Source organism: Psammomys obesus, unplaced genomic scaffold (genome assembly GCF_907164565.1).
Source record: "Psammomys obesus unplaced genomic scaffold, mPsaObe1.curated_primary_1811, whole genome shotgun sequence".
Taxonomy (NCBI): domain Eukaryota; kingdom Metazoa; phylum Chordata; class Mammalia; order Rodentia; family Muridae; genus Psammomys; species Psammomys obesus.
In genome coordinates, this window is record NW_026592118.1 from 22,607,604 (window position 1) to 22,627,444 (window position 19,841).

Here is a 19,841-nt window from a genome sequence, read left to right on the forward strand (position 1 = left end):
CGCTTTATCAGGTCACCCCAAGAGAGGTGTTGGTTTATTATTGTCACACGGGTGCTAGGTATAAACAAAAAGACAGTAAATCCCTTAAAGCAGTAAAATCCCATGTTGCTCACATTTCAGCCTGAAGGAAGCTTTCAGACTTCTGGTGAATCATCCAGAAATACTGGACTACCCCAGATACGGCTTTCTGTGTGAGAATGAAGGAGAAAGATTGATTATGTAAAGAGTACCAAGCTCTATAATCCACGTGACAAAGCCTAAAATTTACAGGTGAGAGAAAGCTGCTCAGGCTTCCTGGATATAGAGCACAAGAACAAATACTGCTTTCTTTTTGCATATTTGGTTTTTTTTTTTTTTTTTTTTTGGTTTTGTTTTGCTTTGTTTTGAAACAGGGTCTGACCCTATATCTCAGGGTGGACTGGAAACCACTGTGTATCCCAGTCTGGACTAGAATTTCCTCTGTCAGCCCATGGAGGACTAGACTTCTAGACATGCTACCATACTGAACTGACCACTTTTCTAGTTATCATCCTGTCAAAGAAACATTTCCTGAAAATTCATAATTTAGACAAAGACTGGATGGAGTAAAAAAAGGAAGAAGGCTATGATTGTGTCAGAGAAGAGTAGTCCAAGGTGAGGTAAACATGGAAAATCCAGGACACGGCCTCAATGCAGCCCAGTGTGGGACTAGCATGGTTTTGATGCAGTGTAAGAGGTCACAGGGGCTGGGGAAGCTAGGATCTGTGCGGCATGTTGATAAGAAGGTGTTTGGCATTGGCTTGGATGGAAGCTTTATGACAAAAGTGGCTGGATCTGGTGATATTTTCAAAATATCAGGCATCATGGCTATTGTTTAGGGTAAAACTCATATCGACACATCACTGAAATCAGTGACACTAGAATGGAAACAAATGTAATGATCAGCCAAAGGGGCAATTGTAGACAAAATGCGCAGATAGATCGTGTGTATTCAGTTACTCATTTTACCTACATGTATTGCTGCTACACTATATATGATCGAAACATCCTGTTTCTATGCCTGCTCTGCACATCTTGAAAACATGGAGAGTTGAGTGAATAAAAGAGAAAAAAAATGCAATGGTTTTGGCCTAAACAACAAGGGTGGATAGATTTGGGAAAGGTTAGCAGGTTTGTAGACCAATTATGGGATTCTAGATAATCTCATACTAAATTTCAAATGTTTAGTACCCAAGCAATTATGTCCATTAAACTAGAAATTTTAAGTCTAAACAGCAGGGTCAAGACTCCACCAGGACTGTAAACTTGGGAGTCACCAGCCTATAAATGTACTTAAGGATATGAGTGTATATGAGCTCAGTGGAGAGTGGATGAGGTCAGAAATAATGATTAGCACTAAACCTTTCCACATCCAGCACTGGAGAGAAAGAGAGAGAAAGAGAAAGAGGCATGTAATGTCTTAAAACTGGATAGTTTAGGTTAAAATCAGAAATATTTGACTCTAGAAGTAAATGAATTTCTTCAAGAAAGAGGGATATGGCAATTACAAGCCTTTTTTTCTCCACTAAACATTATAGAGCCCTCAGGATTTATTCTTAGGAAAGTAATAAGGTGACAGATTAAGTTGCTTATGTGTGTTTATTTGCTTGATGAGCTTCCTTTTCAATTCAGGATCTTCTTGCCTCTCTAATCTTTGGGAGTTCTTTGCTTTGTCTGACAAAAGAAAACAGGAATCATTCCCTTACAAAATGAGAAAAATCGTGCAAATAGTAATGACACAGAATTTTTTTTATTTTATGCTAAAAGCTTAGCATAAAGGAAATAAAAGGATACAAATATGTAACTACTTAACTCAGTTTAAACCTCTGCTTGCTTTCTTTTGCATAAAAGACAGAGGAGGACAGAACCAAGTGACGACAGCTTTTCAACCAAAGAACAAAGGGCATGTTACAAGGTGCAACACATCTTTCCAAATGACCCATGAAGAAGAGAAATGAACTCGGCATGCGATTTTAAAGACAACAAGCCCAGAGAAGTCTTGATGTAACGATTCAGCAGGGAGAGAGCTGAGTTGAAATTGAAACCATCTCTTTGAGGTGGTAGTTTTTGAGTCGCTTTAGCACATTCCTCGCTTATGTTACACAGTATGGGTGAGAGGGTCATTTCATATGGTTGACAGGTCTAGTGATAATAAGTGGAGATGGGCTGGAACTGAAATCTGTGACATGACTTCCTGCAACGAGTGCCAGAACACACATGAGGAGTTCAACCTGAGTCGCCGAACAAGAACAGCTCCCACATAGAGAATTATCCTACTCTAAACCCTCTAATCCCAGGTTGTTTTTTTTTTTTTTTTTTTTTTTAAATACATCATAGAGGCCTATTGTATTTATTAAGCTGCTTTCATCTCATGGCTTCCCCTGAACATATTGAAAACTCATATGTTGTACATATTTGTAAGGATTATAACGATACAAGAAACTTTTTTATTGTTACATTTGAGGGAAATTAAAGACAGCTTTGAATGTAGTTGATCTTAAATATAGTAATTTTACAACAAACTGCTCTTAATTTCTTTTACTGTTGACATTGGACTTAAAAGGTCTTGAAATTTTTTAAACCCCTTTAACCACACACACACACACACACACACACACACACACACACACACACACACAAACTGATTAGAATATGTAAGACCAGTGACATGTGAATGTCTTAGAGAATGTTAGGGAAACCTTTTTGTTTTGGAGATGCCACATTCACTGTTGGCGACCCTGAGAGAGTGCTGCTTGCTTTTGACTACTGCATACAGAATTCTGGTTTTTGTCACTGATTTCCCAGGTGTACCTTCTTAAGGGTCATGGCAAGAAGACTTTGCTTCTATGCTGTAATATTGGTAGTAAAAATTAGAACCAGGATTTAGTTTGACTTGCTATAGCTGCAAATAAATTCAGTGTCCTTTCACATATCTTTTGATACTATCAGATTTGTTTCATTGTTTTGTTTGTTTTTTCAATACAGTGTCTCCTTCTGTAGTCATGCTGTCCTGGAACTTGCTATGTAGACCGTGCATTTGTGCTTTCTGTAATGGCACCTATTACAACACAGCACCCTTAACACACCAGACTGTTGTCCAATTTCTAAAGGAAAAGTTGTCACCCGTAAACAAAAGCATGCGACAGTCCCCAAAACAGTTCCTTCAGAATCGTAATTACAGTTCTACTCACTTAGCTTGTATTCAGTCTGACAGACATTTGAGTGACTACTTTATTTCAAGCGTCAGGAATTCCTTCAACAGATTCAGAGTTGGGGGGGGAAGAATAGCAACAAAGCAAAAACGTCAGCAATGAAAAGTGTCGCTGGAGGTTTGCATGAGTAGCTGGCTCTGGGTTAGCAATGAGTACACTGGTATTCACAGTCTGCTTTATGCAGAAAGTATCTCCATCAACTACTTGTATCAGGAACGAAGGGACAGCAGCATTTACGTTTGGTTATCTACTTCAGAGATTTCTTAATTCATTCTACAGTTGTCCTTTTTTAAGACATAAACTACATTGGTCAATTTCATGTCTACTAATAGTTTTGAATAAATACAATATAACTGAATAAATTGTGTAGCTGCTCTCAAGAGCATGCTTGGGAAAAAATGAAGATTAGAAGTTTCTACGTGAGACAGACGAGTCTAGGTATAGTCTCTATGTGCAGAGACAACACAGAAGTATTTCTCCTTGAAATTCTTATCAGTAATATTTATTTCAATTTAAAATTCTGGCAATTCTTTTCATGTGGAAAAAGAAAGCAGAAAGTAAATACTTTATATCATGAATGTTTCCCAGATTTAGAACTTCTATTTTAAGTTACAAAGCTGTCATGAAAATAATACTGCTTGTATTCTTTTAAATATTTAAACATTACTTAGAATAGATTACATAAAATGTCGTGATTTGAGGTAAAAGAATGTATTATGAATAACCCTGGCAAAAGAAAAAGTCCTAAACATTAATAAAGAAGGGAATGTTTGTTCTTCTTCACTATTTCAAGAATAAAACATTGGAGGATTCACTGAGGAAATATAGTCATGATATTACAAATCAGAGCATTTTTTTTTAGGAAATGAATTCTCTACCTCAATTAACATATACCTTCATTTATAATAATAAGTGGGAACATTTGATATCAATGAACATTGCTACACTCCTGTAGATGTTTTTAGCACTAATTGTCAACATTGTTTAAATGATGGTGTAAACAGAAGTCATAGGCTTTAAAATGGGCTTATAAGGCTGTATTTTTGACATGCCATAACATACACTGCATGTTTGGAGGTTTCCAAACTATTTAGGTAACATCATTGGGTTGTCAGATTTTCAGTATAACTTCATTTGATAAGGAGACTCCCACATGTACAGTTATGTCATTTGTTACACGTGTTAAACATTTTAATGAAATTTTTATTTTTATATTAATTATAGTTTATTCACTTTGTATCCCAGCTGTAGCCCCCTCCCTCTTCCCATCCGAGTTCTCCTCTCCCTCCCTCATCTCCTCCCATGCCCCTCTCCAAGTCCACTGATAGAAGAGGTCCTCCTCTCTTTCCATCTGACCCTAGCTTACCCGGTCTCATCACTGGCTGAATTTTACAAATATTTTTCATAATATCGGCCACATGCATATTTTAAAGTACAACAATCTTATATTTTTATGACAACCTGATTTCTGAAAATTTCCCAGATTTTTATCCTCTCAATTCATTTTTTAGTGATTTCGTTTACTGCTTTTAAAAGAATTAGTTGTGTTTTCTGAGAAACATGAAAAAATTAAATAATTCATAACTATCACTTAGCTTGGTTAATACTTTGAAATTATCAATTTATTAGCACCCTCATTTGTTGTTGCTATTAAAGTATTTTTATTGAAAAGTTATTGAGATAATGCCATGTGTTATTGAATACATGATATTAAGTAACTAAAGTCATGAAACTTTGATGTATTAAGAATAAAAAGATAGTTGTAATTAAATCATAATGAAAACAGAAAGTATCATAAACATTATAATGAATCTTGATCCTGACTATTTTAAGGACATTGTAGATGCGATGAGATTCATAAATAATTAAAGTAATTACAGTTACCAAAGTATAGAACCCAGATTGGCTGCCTTCCTCTTCTCACTGTATCACTTTTCCGGTTGTCACTGCAATTAGTATGGTCATGTGACTGAGTTATTGACCGTGGGCAGCAGTGATATATTCTACTTAAGGGTATAATTCTAAAGACCACCCCTAAGCAACTATCCATGTTTTCTCCTTTCTTCTTGGAGCTGTGGTCTTGACACACACACACACACACACATACACCCCACACACATTTCAGCCTATATTTAATTGTAATTCTACTGTCTTTACATCATGGGTAATAGGATTATAGTTGCACACTATTGTATCCTGCTGGCCTCATGGTCTTAAAGAAACTAACTAATAAAATACAATATCCAATTTTAAGATTCTGAAAATAAGATGCTATTCTATTCCTTCTCAAAGTACTAATAAGCGGATAGCAGCATTGTCATCAAATACTTGCTAGCAGACACTGTTATAAAGTAAAACAGATGATCACTCAAGAGCAGAAAATGTCTCTTGAAATACCAAAGCCTTCTTATAGTACAATGGTCTTCCCTTAGCAAAAAAATACATGCTCTACAAGCTGCTACAGAGGAAAATTCAGTGTGATAAAAAGGCACATGGAAATATCTACTAAATTCAAAGAGGGAATAAGGAGAGAAGACAAAAGCAAAAGGAAGAGGAGAAGAAAGTGAAAAGTGAGAAGATGGTTCCTTAAACTTCCCTTGGAGATTATAAAAATGTTGTGCCATTGTTTATCTCCCATTCTATCAACATAAACTAATCCCTTGTCTCCATCTAACAAAAGGGTCCCATCTAACAAAAGGTAGAAATGTATCTCTACCTGCTACATGCATGAGAGGTAGACATGGAAATTTTTGCCCTACTGACTTATAAGCTACAATTTACATGGGTGAATATAATTCAAAGCATGAGATACATGAATAATAGTACCCTGGACTATGAACAAAGAAAATTATAACAAGAACACAACCAGAGAACTGGTTTATGATACATAACTCCTTTATGATACATTCTATGGTTTCCAATCAGTTTCTTCATGGTGATAACCAAAGGATTGTGGTTTTGAAACTGTCTTAGTTAGGGTCACTATCGAGGTGATGAAACAGCATGACAAAAGCAACTTGCAGAGCAAAGTGCTTATTTCACTCACAGTACCATGTAATAGCTCATTATCCAAAGAACCTAGGGCAAGGGCTTACCACAGGGCAGGAACCCGGCAGTAAGAGCTGATGCAGAGGCCTCAGAGGGCTGCTGCTTACTGGATTGTTGCGTATGACTTTCTCAGCATCATTTCTTAAGCAACCCAGAGATGAGGGTTGATCACTCCCCCATCAATCACTCATTGAGAAAATGTCCTATTGGTTTGCTTACTGCCAGATTTTTATAGAGGCATTTTCCTAATTGAGGTCTCCTACACTGAGATTACTTTATCTTGTGTCAGGTTGACATGAATCTATCCAGAACAGGAAGACAAAACAAACCAAAACAACATCTAGGAAAAGTTGTGTACTAGCAGTTGATACAAACAGACAAACAAATTCGAATCTAACATGCCTAGTAAAGGGTATGAGTTTAGTCACTTGCATTTTAATTTTTTAATAAGGCACTCAGTAAAGAAAAATGTAAATCCAGTTTTGTCTGGCTACTATGCACCCCTGGTTGGTTGCAACTAAATTTCTAAATTTTAAATCAAGTAAATTTGAATAGTTCCATAATGAATGAACAAACTTTGTAAAGATGTTTTTGTGTGAATTTTACATAAAAGTACAAATATGCAAGCATAAAATGCATAAATGTAAATTAAATTAAACTATCAAGTTTATAATAGTAGCAAAGAACATTAATTCCAAGGTAATTTTAGTAAGATCATAGGTAACTAACATTATTCAACATGTAAAAAACCAAAAAACAGATGAAGGATTGTGATAGCAACTGCCACATACAGGGGTCTGAATGGCTCATGTTTTAAGTAACTCCATTCTGGACAAGAAAAAAAAAAAAACAAAACAAGAAATATTCATGTTAATGCAATCATAGGATGAAAATAAGGTACTTCTCAACCTCAATCAACCACTCAGACAGAACTATATATGCTTGTGCTTTTAGGAGAGCAGCATTAAGCTCACACTCAGGAACCTAGCACCCTGTGTCTCCCAAGCATTCTGTTATGCATCCTTCATCTTCAACACACATTGGCTCATAAGGGCTTGAACTTTATCTTAAACTAGTGCAGCTCTCTGCTTATCATACAGAGCTTACTGAGTTATCATCCTTCCCAGCTGCTTCTGAATTTCCTTAGATCTCTGTCTCTACTCTTTCTTTTCTTGCTTCATCTTGATAGCACATGGCCCGGTCTTACTCTTTCCAGGAGTGTTTCAATGTGTCTGTTGGGTTCCTATCTGCTTGAGTAGTGTGTTTTGCAAAGCCTGATCTATAGATACTCTTTTTTTATTTATTGAGAGCATTTGTCCTAATTTTTCAAACTGCTTTCATGTACTTCCTTTTAGCACTGTGACTGAAACTACTATCCTGATCAGTGTGTAGACACGCTTTTTTGTTTATTGAGAGCATTTGTACTAGTTTATCACAGTATTTTCATGTACTTCATTTTCATTCAATGACTGAAACTAGAAACTCAAGAATATCTATGTCACAAACAAGGGCTACCCAGGATTTCATGTTCTACTAAAGACAAGATAATTACAGGGGACTAGGGAAAAGGATTGAAGAAGTCTGACCATAAATCCATGCCCAAAAGAAAAAAGACAGGCACATTAAAGTATCATCTTTCAAAAGGATTTAGGAACAAAGATAACATATAAAAATAATGAAAATATGTTCATGTCATTATCTATAGCATCAAGTTTTTATTAGTAATTATTTTAAAATGAGTTGGATTACTTATTTACATAAAATTATGTCAATTTAATATTCTGTACTTTCTGTAACTTCCCACACTTTCTGAATTTGACTTAAGCTATTCTTAAACAAAGGAGAATAAAATTATGAGTGGTTTGATAATGGTGATGCGGGAATATGCAAATGAGATTTACTTCCTGTTATTCTTTATGATCAGCAAAATTTTGTTTCAAAGATATCTTTGATCTTTTGTTTCAGGTTTAAATTAAACTCATTAGCAGCTGTCAAACCCAAAGGAAAATGTCAACACTAATCAGAGCAGCCTCTTAAGGTGTTGCTTTTCCTTTATTTATCTCCTGTCCCCAGAAGGTGCCATCAGATGAAAACATCCATCTATGACTGCCTTTGTAATTTGCTAACTATGATTAGAAAGCAGTTGTACAAGCTTGGATTAATGTTGTTTTTAGATGGTAAAAACAACCTGACTTTACTTTTTAAAGGAAGAAATAAATAAATATTACAAGTCATACTTGACTTTAGTTCTATACTTGACAATTCTCCTAGGTTATTTCTCCCACAGCAATGTTTTAATGACTGGGTTTATTACAATTCTCCTCTCAGTTACAACCTCTTGTTCTTGTACTAACCTCAGCTTTTACAACTCAAAGACTACATTCTGTAAAAAAAACCAAACCAAACAAACAAAGAAACAAACCCATAAACAAACAAAAAAGAGAAAAGTAATTTTTACTCAGCTTCTGAAGTTGATAAAATACTGACACATTTAATAAAAATGGTCAGTGGCCTTTTCTTATGTATATGTATTATCCATTTCTATGAGAATAAGCATATTATTAAAATTTGAAACTCTATTAGACAATTATATATGTGTGTGTTTGTGTGTTTTTTTGTCTCTCTCTCTGTGTGTGTACATGTGTATAATCCATTGAACACATGTGGACTTTGGAGAACAATCTCAGATGTCAGTTCTTGCCTTCTAATTTGTTTATTATTTTTCTCCTCTATGGCATGTGGCTAGCTAACTGGTCAGGAGATTCTGGGAATCTTCTATTTCCCTGTAGAAATGATGGGGTTACAGATATATTCTCCATGCTTCTGGGATTAAATGTGGGTTTTGGATATCAGAATTAATATTTGCATTCTTGTGCAATAAGCAAGTTTATCCACTGTGCTGTTTCCCCTGCCTTGAAAAACTTCTTCATGTCTTCAACAGCCTTCATCTTTACAGATATTTTCAATTTTTTCAATTGAACTAGAGTTATCATTAGAATATCAATATGGTATTCATTAAAATTGGAAACATACTTCTATGTCTAAGGAAAATTTGCTGAATGAGCAAATAAACAAAGAAGCTAAGACATGATTTGGGTATAATTCCAGGGGTCAATGCTATGCTCGTTTTCTAAAATATAAAAGTATTGTGTCTATGTAGATCATTAAATGATCAAGATGAAAAAGCTGAAATAGTAGTATATTTAAATTAAATAAAAGTTATACTCATTTTAAAATTTTATCTCAATTATAGGTTCATTGAATTTCAGGAAAGACAACAACAAAATGATTTTGTTCATTATTGTTGAATCACATAGTCATATTTAGGCATGGAAAGGCTAAAGCATTTGCTTTAAAATTCTCAGTTAATTTTAGTGAAATCTAAACCAAAATACAAACATTCTCCAACGTAGTCCCATATTGTTCCTGTTTGACTATTTCTTTGCATTTATAGTTATATTGTGTCTATTGAATGTTAGCAACATGCTAGGCCTTTTGCTAAGTTAATAATATGGAATAGACCCTGAGAAAAGATTGTTACAACTATCGTTGTCATATTAGGAAACTGGGGCACAAAGTAATTCAAAAACTGGCCCAAATAAATTCTGGTGAGTAATCATTATGCCTATAACTTTAGAAATTGTTTTACAATGACGTCTAATTTTGCTTATAACAACCACGTTGTATGCAGTGTACGAGCTAACCACATTACATAAATAAAAGAGCTAATCTCTCATAGCTACAGTAATCAGTATGGTCACTGTGCTGGCTAAATTGTGTCAACTTGACAAAAGCTAAAGTCAATGGAGAAGGAAAAGCCTCAGTTGAGAAAATGCTTCCACCAGACTGGACAATAGGAAAGCTTGTTGGGTATTTTCTTAGTTAGTGATTGATGTGGGCTGCCCTGCCCATTGTAGTGAGACCACCCCTGGTCAGGTTATCCTAGGATCTATGAGAAATCAGGCTAAACAAGCTATCTAGTAAGCAGCACCCCTCCAAGGCCATCGTGTCAGGTCCTGACTTCTTTCTGTGATGAACAGTAATGTGGAAGAGTAAATCAAATAAACCTTTTGACTCCCAGGTTGATGTGGTCATGGTGTTTTATCTTAGCAATAGTAACCCTAACTAAAGAGAGCCAGTAGTACATAAGTAAAATTTTTAACATTTGGCCTCCTGCTCAATGATATATTACGGCATAATATGAAAATAAATTATCACGGTCTTATCAGTAGCTAATTCTGAGGAGCTGAATTAGAATAAGTTTTAATAAGTTAAAATCAGCCAATTAAGTGGTAGGGTTTTTTAATTAGCATAAGAAGTTATTATAAGTAAATATTAAAATCAAACTATAAAGTATGCCTAAAATGAAATACAAGTTTTATCTTAACAAAGCAAAATTCGAAACTTTTTTTTTCATTTCTACATCTTTAAAGATAGATTCCCTATAATGCTTTTGATAAAGCAGTTAATTCCTATCATAGAAATGCGAGCTAAGTTCACAATAATATGTTAATGATTTCTTTAATTAAATAGAAGATGAAATTATGTGATTTAGCTCAATGTGCTTTGTTATGGTCTTAAATCCAGCACAAAAGAAGTTATAAAAGAACTCTGAATAAGAGAGGACCCAATACCTGGCTCATGGATATAACCTAGATAGAACCCTGCTCAGACATAGCCCATGGCAGCTCAGTATCTAAGTGGGTTCCCTAGTAATGGGAACAGAGATTGTCTTTGGCACAAACTCTGTGGCTGGCTCTTTGACCTCTTCACCCCCTACACCCCCAGAGGGAATAGCATCCTAGCTAGGCCACAGAGGAGGACATTGCAACCAGTCTTGGGGAAACCTGATAAGCTAGGATAAGATGGAAGGGGAGGAGGACCTCCCCTATCAGTGAACTTAGAGAGGGGCAGGGAGGAGATGGGGAAGGGAGGGTGGGATTGGGAGGGAATGAGGGAGGGCACTACAGCTGAGATACAAAGTAAATAAACTGTAATTAATATAAAAAATTAAAAAAATAAAACCTTGGCTCAGATGTAGCACATAGATTCAGTCTCCAAGTGGGGTCTCTAGTAAGGGGAGCAGGGAAATTTTCTGGCATGAACTCAGTGGCAGGTTCTCTGATCTCCTCCCCCTGGGGAAGGGTACAGCCTTGTCAGGCCACAGAGGAAGACAATGCAGCCAGTCCTATGAGACCTGATAGGTTAGGGTCAAATAAAAAAGGAGGACCTCCCTTATTAGTGGACTTGGGTGGGGCATAGGTAGAGAAGAGGGAGGGAGGGTGAGATTGGGAGGAGATGAGGTTGGAGGACAGAGCCAGGATACAAATTGAATAAACTGTAATAAATGATAATAACAAAGAATAAAAATATAAAAGAAATTCTACTTTAAAAATGTAAAGATAGGTGTTTTTTTTTTTTTTAAAGAAAATTTAGGTTTGAAAATGTAATTGTTTTGTTCCAAATTGCATAAGAATGCTTGTAGAGTTTGGACTATAACTGAACTCAAATATTCAGATTAGTAGTCTTTGAATATGATTGTGTTCTATTTTCAATATATAGGTAGATAGATGGAAATTATAAAAATGTAAAGTTTTAGAGTGTATGACAGAGCAATTTTATTTTTATTTTTAATTTTCATTAGATTTTTCTTTAAATTGAAAAGAACATTTTTTTCTACATCAAATGTTTTTGAATATGTCTTCACTGTAAATTTGCCCCATAGGCTATTGACATTTTTCAGAAGATCAATATTTAATAAATACTGTGCAATCCCAATATATATTCTTTTTATTAAACTTTTATTAATCACACTTTACTCACTTTGTATCCCCCCATAAACCCTTCCCTCTTCCCCTCCTAATCCCACCTTCCCTCCCCCTTCTTCACGCATGCCCCTCCCCAAGTCCACTGATAGGGAAGGTCCCCTTCTCCTTCCTTCTGATCTTAGTCTATCAGATCTCATCAGGATCAGGAGTGGCTGCATTGTCATCTTCTGTGCCCTGGAAAGGCTGCTTCCCCCTCGGGGGGGAGGGGTTGATCAAAGAGCAGGCCAATCAGTTTACATCAGAGGCAGTCCCTCTTCCCATTACTAGGGAACCCACTTGGACACTGAACTCCCATGGGCTACATCTGTGCAGGGGTACTAGGTTATCTCCATGCATGGTACTTGTTTGGAGTATGAGTCAAAACCATACAATGGAAAAAAGATAGCATCTTAAACAAATGGTGCTGGTCTAACTGGAGATCTACATGTAGAAAAATGAAAATAGATCCATTCTTATCACCCTGCACAAAACTAAAGTCCAAGTGGATGAAAGACCTCAACATAAAACCAGACACATTAAATTGGTTAGAAGAAAAAGTGGGGAATACCCTAGAACTCATTGGTACAGGAGACAACTTCCTGAACAGAACACCAACAGCACAGGCTCTGAGAGCAACAATCAATAAATGGGACCTCATGAAAGTGAAAAGGTTCTGTAAAGCTAAGGACACCATCACCAAAACAAAACGACTGCCTACAGATTGGGAAAGAATCTTCACCAACCTTCTATCTGACAGAGGGCTAATATCCAGTATATATAAAGAACTAAAGAAGCTGAAAAGCAACAAACCAAGTAATCCAATTAAAAAATTGGGAACAGTGCTAAACAGAGAATTCTCGATAGAGTAATATCGAATGGCAGAGAAACACTTAAAGAAATGCTCAACCTCATTAGCCATTAGGGAAATGCAATTCAAAAAGACCCTGAGATTTCACCTTACAGCCATTAGAATGGCCAAGATCAAAACTCAAGTGACAACACATGCTGGAGAGGTTGTGGAGAAAGGGGAACCCTCCTCCATTGCTGGTGGGGATGTAAACTTGTACAACTACTCTGGAAATCAATCTGGTGCTTTCTCAGACAACTAGGAATAGTGAGTCCTCAAGATCCGGCCATACCACTCCTAGGCATATATCCCAAAGAGGATCAAGTACACAATAAGGACATTTGCTCAACCATGTTTGTAGCAGCTTTATTTGTAATAGCCAGTATATATTCTTAAGTCACAGAAAGGGGACAAATCCTAAGCTTCATGCAGAATGAAGAAGACATAGATTAACACAAACATTTTTTTTTTTAAAGATGGAAGACTGTCATACTTAGGGTGTCTGTTTCTGCGAAGAGACACCAAGACAAAGGCAATTCCTATCAAAGCTGAACTGCCTTACAGTTCAGTTGTTTAGTCCAGTACAGTCATGATGGAAATCACGGGCACACACAGGCAGACATGGTGTTGGAGAGGTTGCTGAGAGTTCTACATCTAGATTGGCAGGCATCAGAAAGAGTAAGGAAGAGTAAGGGCCTGGCTTGAGCATCTGAAACCTCAAAGCCAACCCACCTGTGATCTACTTCTTTATTTGAACCACTGCATTCCACTCCCTGGTCCCTATAGGCTTGTAGTCATTTCATAGCACAACTTCAAAAGTGCCAATATTCTATCACAGTATCAATAGTGCTTAAAATTCCACAGGTCAAAGTCTTTTCTGAGACTCGTGCAATCTTTAACTGTAATCTGTAGGAGAATAAGGTTATTTTGTAATTCAAATGCCAATTTCTATACCCGTCCCCCCCAATATCTGGTTGCAATCTTTGTTCTGAGAATTTCCTGTTTCAATGGTGTGTAAACACTGTTCCCAACTGTCTCTTGATATGACAATAAAGCAGCTTACTACCAATTGCTGAGCAGGAGAGAAAATAGGGCTGAACTTCCTGTCAGTCTGGTGATTCATGTATGGGCAGATGTGCAGCAAGACTAGGAGAGAGAGCACAACAAGGAAACTACAAAGTGCAAGTATCTCTGGGATGTACATTGGGAGGAATCCAAATTAGCTTAGCTTAACTGTCAGTTCTTGTGATGTGAAGCTTATTATTAAACAAATAAAAAAGGGTTTCCGTTATTTGTATGGTAGCTGGGTTAAGAGAGAAACACAAACAGTTTTATAAAAATAACTGTAATAGCAATCCCCTGTAAAATCAAAACAAACAAACAAAAAAACAAAAAACAGACCATATAATTCCAGCATTTAATGGCATAGGATATACATTACCATTCCAAAAGGGAGAAAAACGAGCACAATGAAAAAATTCTGGACCAAAGTAAGAGAGAAAAACCAGCTGAGAGAACTCAAAACTCTGCATCTTTAAGTCTGATGTCAAAGTATTCTTCAAATATCCAACTCCTTTCAGCTTTGTTGACTGCAACACAGTTTTCTCTCTTGGGTTGTTTCCACTCCCTGTTAGCAGCTCTCCTAGGCAGGTATCCAACAGATGTGGTAACTCCAACACCTAGGGGTCTCAAAGGCAATCCAGGGTTCACTGTCACAGCTTCACACAATGGCCTCTCTAGGCCGCCACGTAGGGACATCTCTGCCACAAGCATGACCTCAACACTTTCCTTAGTCATGGAGAGATACCATAACTCCTTTGCTGTATCCTTGACTCTAGAAGCAGAACTACATGTTGAAGGTGCTAAGTTCTATGGCATTCTGGAGCTAGACTGTGGTTCCCTCTTTCAATTATATTTCCACTAGGTTTCCTTTTTCAAGGTTTCCTTCACTGTTTAAGCTTGGCTTTACAAAACAGAACTTCCTCTGTAAACTGGGCTGGCCTTGAACACAGAGATCTGCTTGTTTCTGTCTCCTGAATACTGGAATTAAAGAGGTGTACTACCACACCCAGACATAAGCTGTTCTTTAATTCCTTTTCAAAAGTTGGAAGCTTAGCTGGGTGGTGTCTTTTCCTGAGGTCACTACTCCCTTTATTTCATTTAACAGGTTTTGTTTTTTGTTTTTTTGTTTTGTTTTGTTTTTCAGTTTTTTCCCCATGCTTTCTTTTCTCCTCAGACTGCATATTTTCTACTTTTTCTCTTATTCACCTTGCTCTTTTTCACTATAGATCTTTATAATACTGGCCATTAATAATCAAACAACACAGTAAATACTGTATTCTTTTGAAATGTTCTCTGCCAAAGCAATTAACCAATAACTCTTCAACTTGACCTCAGGTAAATTTCTTGGACAAGGACAGAAAGTAGCCATATATGTCACCAAAATAACACACAAAAATGATACGAAGAGTCTCCAGGTCACATATTATTATTTTCTTCATTTCTTGAGCTGGACTCCCACAGTTCAAGTCACTGACAGCACACTCCTTCCATACTCCTATTAGCATGACCTTGAAGCACTCTACTTCTTCCTCAAACCAAAGTTCCAAAGCCCATATCATTCCAAATAAAAACATGGTCTGACCTATCACAATAATATCCTACTCCTGGTACCAACTTTTGTCTTAGCTGGGATTTCTATTGCTGTGAAGAGACACCATGACCACAGCAACACTTACAATGGAAAGCACTTAATTGAGGTTGTTTTACAATTTAGAGGATTAATCCATTATATTTACGGCAGGAAGCATAAAGGCATTCAAGCTGGCATGGTGCTAGAGAGGTAGCTGAGAGTTTTGCATCTAGATTGGCAGGCAACAGAAAGATAGAGAGCAACACTGTATCTGGCTTGCGCATGTGAAACCTCAAAGTCCACCCTCAGTGACAAATTTACTCCAACAAGCCACACCTACTCCAACAAGGCCATACCTCATAATAGTGCTATTCCCTATCTGACAATGGGGACTATATTCATTCAAAACAACAGAAAGACTCAATCTACTTTCAAGACATACTCTAAAACTATACAGTTCTTGGCAAGAAAGTGTTAGCTGAAGAAAGCATCTGTAGGTCATTGAAACAGAATTTAGTGTAGAGAAATAAATTCCTATGACTGCTTTCTTTCAGAAGAACAAAAGTTTCTTTATAAGAACTAAGGATAACTATAACATCATGAATAATAAAAGAATTGCTGGAAGTATTATCATCCTTTTTTAAAGTTATACTGCAGAAATATAGTAATATATAGTTCATGGTATTGGCATAAAATATGTACTAATCAATGGAATTGAATTGAAGAATCATACATAAATCATATACCTATGGACACCTGACTTTTGATGAAGAAGCCAAACATAAACACCAAAAAAAAGATAGCATCTTCAACAAATGGTACTGGTCAAATTGGATGGCTGCATATAGAAGAAATGTAAATGAATCCATACAAATCACCCTGCACAAAACTCAACTCCCAATGGACCAAAGATATTAGCATAAGGTCAGATACATTGAGCCTGAAAAAATAAGCTTGAGATTATTGACACAGTAAAAGACTTTCTGAACAGAACACCAATAACACAGGCACTAAGATCAACAATTAAAAAGTGTGACCTCATGAAACGGAAACGCTTCTAGATGGCAAAGGACAATTGTTCAACAAAGAAGCAGGTTACAGAATAGGAAAAGATATTTACCAATTATACATCAGATAGCATATTAATATATATATTTAATAAAGAACAACAACCATCAATGACAAGAACAAAAAAACGAACAAGAAAGCTCTGAACATCGGGAAAACAAATAACCCAGTTGAAAATAGGGCATAGAAATAAACAGGATTCTCAAAAGAGGAAACCCAAGGGCTTAAAAACACTTAAAGAAATGCTCTACATCCTGAGTAGTCAGGGATATGCAGATCAAAACTATTTTGAGATCTCAGTTTTCACCAGTGAGAATGGCCTTGGCTAATAAAACAAATGATGACAGCTCTTGTTGGTAAAGATGTGGGAAAGGTGAACGCTTATTGATTGCTAGTGGGAATGCAAACTTGTAGAGCTGCTATGGAAATAAGGGTGGCAGTTACTCAGGAACCTGAGAATGGTTCTATCTCAAGTTAGAGCATTTACATTCTCAGACATATAACCAAAAGACTCTAAATCTTACTGCAGAGACACTTGTTTGTCCATGTTCATTGCTGTTATATTAATAGCCAGAAATTAGGAACAGCCTCAAGAATCAACAAATGAATGGATAGTGAAAGTGCCATACATTTACGCAAAGGACTGTTATTCAGTTGTTTTTTAGTTAGCTTTTAAGCCTGTAGGCATACTACAATTCATATTATCTCAGAGGTTAGATAAAGAGGAAGGGAATTGGGTGAAGGAATCTTCCAAAAAACGGGGCGGGAGAATGTATAGCTATGGAGAGACCGGGGGAGCTTGGAACAAGAGGACTAAATGGTGAAGGTTAAAGAATAGAGGTATAAGAAAAGGAATACTGGGAGAGAGAGATAATGCCCAGGACCACTTTGAGAGGTTGTATGAAAACCTAACGCAGTGTTTACCCAAAGTATCTCCATGGAAACCTCCAAATAATCTAGGCTTTTTTGAGGCTATTGGTTGCTCTCTACAAACCAATGGTAAAACTCTCTTGTTGAAGACCACATGTACATATCCTATTAAATATGAAGATGTTGATGAAGAAGTTGGTGCCTAACTATAGCCTTTAGCTCTACTGTCTAGTGTTCATAGTACTGGAAGGTACTCTACATGCTAACAGAAGACAAAGGTCCACAACAACTCATCTATAGAATTTTCTATCTACAGTTGTGACATACCTGCATGATATGATGATGCTATAGTGGTACAAGAATAGCCAACCACTATCTGACTGGATTTAAGACCCACTCCACAAGATGGAACCCATGCCTGACACTGTTTGGGTGTTCAAGAACCTGAGATTAGATCTGCCATGAAAATAGACAGAAACTAATACAGAGACCCACAACTGAACAATGTGGAGGGAGTAAAAAAAACTTTGGAAAAATCAGTCCTAAATGGGATGTCTTCACAACCCTTCCATTTGTGGCTTAGGGAGCTATGTGGCCGGGGGTAGGGGGGAAGATTTATTGTAAGAGCCATAGAGGATAACACCAAACCATGCCTGCCAGATACAGAAGGACCGACTAACATACAAACTCAAAGAGATTCTAGCAGCATGCACAGAGCTTCCTCAGGTTCAAGCAAGATTGGTTGCCTGTGCTGGGAGGAAGAAGTGGCCATGAACTTTTGGCCCTAAAAAATAAGTTGCTTCCAATTGACAACTGCTTGCTGTGTTTGAGCATTTTACTATTTTATTTGTCTTTTGCTTGAATATATGGGTTCAGAGTTTTGTGGGGGTTTTTATGGGTTTTATGTGTAACTAACTTTTCAGAAAATTCTGTTTATTTTTTAAAATTTGTTTATTTTAGAAAGAAAGAAAAAGAAAGCATGGAATAGGATGTGTATGTAGGAGGGGAGGATCTGAGAAAATTTGGAGACGGGAAACCATGATCAAAATATATTATATGAATTTTCAATAAAAATAGATTAGATGGTAGATAGATATAGATTATATATATGCATATGTATGAATCTAGCAACTACATTTCTAAGAATATACTGTGACACATGCCTTAATACAAGCACTTGGGAAGCAGTCAGGCAAATATGTGAGTCTTTGAGGCCAGCCTGGCATGACAGCCAGAGCTATATGATGGGACCCTGCTTCTAAACAAATAACTAGAACTTCTGCTCGGATGTGGCCTGTGGTAGCTCAGTAACCAAGTAGTTTTCCAAACTAAGGGGTACACGGACTATTTCTAACAGGATCTCAAGGGCAGGCTGTTTGACACCCCCCCCCCAGGGGAGGAGCAGTCTGTTAGGCCACAGAGGAGGACTTTGCAGCCAGCCCTGAAGATACCTGATAAAACAGAGTCAAATGAAAGGGGAGGAGGTCCTCCCTTATCAGTGGACTTGGAAAGGGGCAGGGAGGAGACCAGGAGGGAGTGTGGGGTTGGGGAGGGAATGAGGGAGCGGGATACAGCTGGGACACAGAGTTAACAAAATGTAACTAAAAAGAAAAAAAAAAACAAATAACAAGAAAGAAAGAACGAAAGAAAGAAAGAAAGAAAGAAAGAAAGAAAGAAAGAAAGGAAGGAAGGAAGGAAGGAGAAAGAAAGAAAGAAAGAAGGAAGGAAGGAAAGAAAGAAGGAAAGAGAGAGAGCAAGGAAGAAAAAGGGGAGGAAGAAAGGAATAAAGAAGGAAATAAAAAAGAAGAGAAAGAAAAATAAAGAAGAAAAAAGATAATGAAGAAGAGGAAGAAGAAGAACTCATCCATGCAAAGATTCGTTGGTGAACATAAACAGGAGAATTATTCTTAATTACTCAAATGGACATATTCTAAATGTATATCAGCTGAAGAATGGAAAACAATGATACATGATACATCTATATAAGGCAGTAATATACAACATCAAAAATTTTTAAATGTTACAACATTGATAAACCTCAATGACATATTTACACAAAAGAACCTATTTGTGTATCTAGAGAGACAATTCAGGGGATAAAACAATTGCTACACAAGTGTGAGAAACAGGAGGGTTGAATCCCTTCTCCTTTAGAACAGTGGAGTAGGCAAAGCAACGTTTAATGATCCCAGCTCATGGCTGGCAACGACAGAGTCCCAAGAGCAAGAATGAAGCTGTGAAAATCTTACTTCTAGTGAGAATCTTGACTCAATTTATTGTGTGGAGAGTGATCAAGAAAGACATGTGACATCAAACTTGAGCAGCCACACTGATGCGCA